Genomic DNA, 5,929 nt, shown 5'->3' with positions numbered 1-5,929 from the left:
CCTGTTTTGTCCTTCTCTGACTTCCAGATTTGACACAAAGGACAAAGGAAGGGCATAAGAGTGGTTCAGTTTCTTTAAGTTTACAGCAAAACAAACAAACAAACAAAACAAAACAAAAACCAATGATTTGCAATATGAACTTTCCCAAATTCTCCAAGTATTAATGTCACTGAAATTGCAATGCCTGATGAATATGGCACCTGAGCTTTCATTATGTGTAAACACAGAAGATTTGTTTTTCACTGACTTCCTTCCTGGTGACTGGGGATTAAGTTTCCAACACATGAACTTTGAGGGACACACGCAAACTACAGCCCCCTGTATCTCTGAGTGCCTCTCGATACAATACTATTACTCAACCTATACACCTTATGTGAAGTTTGGCAATCATTCTGCAAATGCCTTCATGCCCACAGAAATAAGATTCTTTTCTAAGACGCAAACTAGGATCAAGCATTGCACTGACCTTTCATTCCTTGTGTATCTCATTTAATCTGAAAGTGTTCCCCAGTGTACCATTGCTCTTGACTTTGTTGTTATTAAAAAGGACAGGTCTATCATTTTAAAGAATCCTTTCCCCTCTCCCTTTTTCCTTAGTCTCCTCTCTGTTAGTGCTTGATGGTAATACAGAGCAGGGATTTTCATTTGGGGAAACTGGATACATGCACATGACTTCTCTTGATTACTTTCAATCCTATTGCCTTCTCCATTACATATGATATTGACTTGGCTCCCTTGGGCAAGTGCTGTGTGCCAGACTGACCCACTGTATTGGCAAGTGCAAGGTCCTGAGTTCAAACCCCAGTACTCCCCCCACAAAGAAAAGACCCACTGTAAAGTTTCTACTTTGTCTTTTGCATTTATTGAATATCTTGTGGAAGTGTTTTTCTTTTCTTCAATCCTAATATCAGGGATATTCAAAAATTTAAAAGTATTTAACAGAGTTCAAAGGACTAATTATACTAATTATATTATTTGGGCCAGCAATGCAAAGCCAGTGGAAACTAGTAATAAAATGGTTACTACAAGCCAACATTTTGGCCCTAGTCTTCTAAGGTCAATTAAGACTCAGGACATATGAGAACTTGTACTGTAACATCATGTACCTCGGTAGTGTCCCAAATTTTCTGATCAAGAAGATTATGGGGCCAAAGAGGAAAGTGATCGATGATGTAGAGTGTGCCTAAGGAGAGTCACATGGGGAGAAGACACTCTCTCAGGCTTTCACAGAGAGCACATTGGCCAAGCAATGGCCTTGACTCATCCACATGGTTGCACTGATAAAGGTTCTACAATCTGAGGTACAGGATCTCAGGATAAATCCTGAGGGGATTTCACTGACCTTCTCAGACCAAAAAGCTACAACTCTTGTTGCATAGGTCCTGCTTTACCTTGGTCTTAACCATCCAGTAGAAAAGTATGAAGATGAAATATAGGAAATAAAGCCATGCTGTTAAGTTGAGCTGTGGGGGACTCAGGTCAATAATTTCTGATATTGCCAGTTAAACAGAAGACCCAATGCTATTATGGGCTACTGGACTCTTTTAGAATATTTTGCTGAGTTTACACACCTATAATATTCAATAACGGAACTTAGAAAAAATGGGGTATGCCTATGAATGTCCATTTTGTATCTGTGTATTCAAAGTGGTTAGGATAGATATATAGTTGCATCCTCTTAATGAATAGAATGATTTATTCTAATGGTGTTTGAAAATAGGATCACAAGTCCGCATCTTGTACAGCAATTAACCACTAAGAAGAAAATATGCAGTGTGTTAGTTATTGAAACTGTACTTCCGATTTGATTTGAAACTGTCTCATTGCTATCTGTTTATCAATAAAACTTTGAAAAAAAAGAAAAAAAGAAAGAAAAAAAACGGTAACTACAAAAACTTCTCTTTAGGGGAAATTTAAACAACTATGTTCAATCTATGGACCAAAGCAGCCATTCTATGATATTCGATGGATCAATAGAGCTTTCTTCATAACTATCAAACCCAGTTCTAACAAGCAGGATGAAAGAAAACAGAATTTCAGGCTCCCACAAACTCTCCCCAACAACAGAAAAAGAGGAAACATTCCCCAATCTTATGAAACCAACCTAATCTCTGACAGGAAACTTGCAAGTTATTACCATTCAAACATTCTGAAAAAGTTCTGGCCTAGCAAATTGTATCCAACAACCTGTAAATATGAAAACACATCATACGTAAGGTGGTTTAACTCAAGAATTCAACGTTGCTTTTAGCATCTTCAAATTATTCAAGATACACCTGCCTTAGCAATGCTCCGACAGAAGCAGTGCTCTCTACCCCCAACTCTAGCTGGGCAGGGCATGGCCTTGGAAATAACCTGTCTGAGCCCTCAGACTGACCCCAGGCTCTGGAGGCCTTTCCCAGGGTGCCTCACCCAGAAGGCCCCTGGACACCAGGAAGATGGCCTCTGCCCTGCAAGTGCACCCCAACTACTCCCAGGACTAGGAGGCTACTGTGCACCTCAGATTCACCTGGACCTCAGTGCCTCTGACGCCTATTTTCACCCCGATGATGTGGCGTGTGTGTGTGTGTGTGTGTGTGTGTGTGTGTGTGTGTTACAGTCCTTTATTTAGAAAAAGATAAAAGGTATTTTTCTTTTAAATGGCACACTAGTAAGACATACTAGATATATTTACACACCAAATAGGGAATAAATATACATTGATGGGGAAACAATTACCCACTTATTTATTTTGCACTTCCACTCTTCATCTTCTGTTTCAATTTTCTTTGCCATCTGTAAATCTTTTTTTTTCCCTCGCTTTAAAATCAACTTTTGGCTCTGGTTTTACCCACTGGATTTCTACTGGTTTGTCCTCAGCTGGTATAACAAAAACATCTTCAGTAGGATCGTGTGGAAGAACAGTCTTTGACTCTTTCTTTCCCAGTTTCTGCACATCTTTCACTTGCTGATTCTCTCTGTATTTTGCAGCTGTGATGGATCTTATGACCCACTTGGTGATTGGTAGTAAGGATTTTCGTACGAAGTTGGTCCTCCAAAACTTCCCTAAAAAACCTTTATCAGATTTAAGACAAAACAAGTTCCTATTTCTGCAAGTTGAGCATCTTCATCTATGATCTGGAAGTTCTGAAACCATATCCTATTATCCAAAATGGTTAAAGTAAATACATGGTCCACAAATAGCTGGCTTTTGGGACGATACCATACTGTACTAAAAATCTGAATTAAGAGTTCTTTTAACAAAGCATAATGTGACAATTCATCAAAAGCAGGGTCGGGCCAGGGAGATGGCTCAGTGGAATAAGCGCTTCCTTGGCAAGCGCAAGGGCCTGAGTTCAAACCCCGGCTCCGCAAAAAAAAAAAAAAAGGGTCAAAATATAAAAGTGACCTAGAACCTTTCAAATAGTTTCCAGTCATCTTTAATTCAGCTAGGGTGAGAATATTTTGAACAAGAGGGCCCATACAGTGAATTTGAAAGCCACGTATACAGATCTTGTTTTTTCTTAGCTTCAAAGTAGATGCATTTATTGCAGTTTTTCATTTCACAGACCTCTTTTTTTTTTTTTTTCTTTTTTCCAGAACTGAGGATTGAACTCGGGCCTTTGCGCTTGCCAGGGAAGTGCCTATTCTACTGAGTCATCTCCCTGGCCCCCTCACAGACCTCATTAATCACAAATAATTTATCTTTACGATCCATTTTAGTATCTGCTTTAGAATGAGGCATCAAGGTTCTCAAGTCCTGCATTAAATGTCTTGTTCTGAAATTTATCCCTCTTCAAGAAAAGATGAGAATCCATTCCTTATTTTTCCACTTGCCCTTGGAAACATGGCCTGGGATACGGGCTCTTTCAGCTTCCTCTATCTCTTCTGCCATAGCCTATGACTTAACTGGAGGCCCACCATCTTCCTCTTCTTTTTGGCTTCGTCACCCAAAACTGCAAGTCCCCACAACACTTCCTCTTGTCCACCGCCACCTTGCCCCAGCACCTCCGCCCTGGACTGTCGACGTGGTTTTAAACATCCTGAGTAAATATTTTTTTCACAATCTCATAAAGAGGGGGAACATGCTGAGAAAGTGATGGAGCTGCAGACCCAAAAAGGTAGCTGAGTCTTCTTTGGGGATATGAAAGAACCAGAGCCCAGTGACTAGGAGAGGAGGCTGAATGCAAGGGAGTGTGTGTTACACGGGGAAAGAAGTGCAGATCAACCACTACTGGGACTGTACAGATGGCCATTGATAGGAATGACCTCCGCTCTGTGACTTCCTTGAGACTCACTACCTGAAGGAGCAGGTGAGATCCATCAAAGACCCAGGTGCCATGTCACTGCCTTACACCAGACCAGAGACCCTGAGTCTAGCAGGACAGAATATCCCTTTTACCAGCACACCCTGAGAGACAGCGCTAGCTAGAGCTGTGCTGAGGCAGGAGTCCAGCCACCTAGCGGGAGGTTAGTTCTTGCTCCCTGATGCAGTGCATGGTAGAGTTACCTTTACCTTTACCTTTCCTATAGGTTGTGCCAAATATATCCGCTTATGTTTCTTAACTCCTCCAAATGAAGTTTAGTAGCACTCCACAAGAAAATTGGTAAGTGTAGATCATCACAATCCCATATTCACCTCAATAGATGATGAAAACTTTTTAAATTTTTCTATTTATTTATTTATTTGATACAGGGTCTCACTACACAGCTCTGACTCTCAGTGATCCTCCTGCCTCAGCCTCTGCAGTGCTGGGATTAGTGGTATGCACTATCTGCCTGGTTTTGGTGGCCAGCACAGCACCTGGTGATCAGGGGCCTGCACAGCTTGCAGCACCAGGGATCCTTGTGGTTGCTAGGCAGGCATTTAGCCCAATGAGCTCTCTCCCCAGCCCCAATGAAAACTGTTTAAAACCAAGTTCCACATCCACTGATGACTCTTAGCAAATTTCAAGTGTAAGCAAACTTCGGAAACTGATACAACAGAAATTTGAAGGAAGCATCCAAGAGTTTTTCCACACAGTGAGAAGAGACTGGCATGTTCTTTACAATAAAGAACATGAAGAAGGTGCCTCCCCCTACCCCAGTCATCCTTTCTATTCAGAGCTGTGCTAGAGGTCCACACTAATGAGTCTGAGCAAGGGGGGGGGGGAAGGAGATTTTCTAAGGATAATTATTTGACCTCACATGTACAGAAATGTCATACACTGGAATAAAATTATGCTCAAATCTTTGGGTGAGAAGCACTTATATTATTATCAAAGAAGTAGAAAGATTTTTTTCTTGGTTTTCTATGCTAGGGTAGAATCCAGAGCCTCACACAGGCTTGATTGTGCCATTGAGCTGCACCCTAAACCAATTTGGGTTCTACTGGGGGGAAATTTTTCAGATACCAGTTAAAGTTGCTCCAAAGTAAAGGACATAGGTTAAGAAATTGGCGAGGTATGCAGTCCTTTATGAGAAGTTCTGTAATTTTAATGTAAGACACTGAAGGAAATGCAAAGGCACAGAGCTACATATTCTGTTCATGGGCTAGAAATTGTAATGTCATAAAAGAAGTCGTGGCTCCAGGTTGATCTGTAGATATGTGCAGTAAAATTTGCTCCATGTTAATAAATGATTGCTGGGGCTGGTGAGATGGCACAGTGGTCTAACACACCTACTTAGAACACGCTAAGCTATGCAAAGCACAGGGACCTCGGTTCAATCCCCCAACACCACATGCCTGCCAGCCCCGCTCCCTGGTGGGCTAAGCTGGCCACATACACTAAATAAATAAATAAATAAATAAATAAATAAATAAATGTCAAAAAAGAAGGAACTATTAAAAAAAATAAAAATAGGGGGCCTTCCCTGTAGCTCAGTTCTTTAAGTGGCTGCTTCAACAAAGCAGTCAGGCTCAGGTTGCTTGGGTTCGATCCCCATAACACAATACAGCCAGTCATGCCTT

General features: G+C 41.2%; 1 pseudogene; it reads right to left on the bottom strand.

The window, feature by feature from the left end:
* Positions 1-2,726: 2,726 nt before the first annotated feature.
* Positions 2,727-3,781, bottom strand: LOC101561022 (annotated as a pseudogene).
* Between the last annotated feature and the right edge of the window lie 2,148 nt (positions 3,782-5,929).

Source organism: Octodon degus, unplaced genomic scaffold (genome assembly GCF_000260255.1).
Source record: "Octodon degus isolate 3935 unplaced genomic scaffold, OctDeg1.0 scaffold00072, whole genome shotgun sequence".
In the NCBI taxonomy this organism is placed as follows: domain Eukaryota; kingdom Metazoa; phylum Chordata; class Mammalia; order Rodentia; family Octodontidae; genus Octodon; species Octodon degus.
The sequence above is the reverse complement of the archived record's forward strand: the minus strand, read 5'-3'. Positions and strand labels throughout refer to the sequence as shown.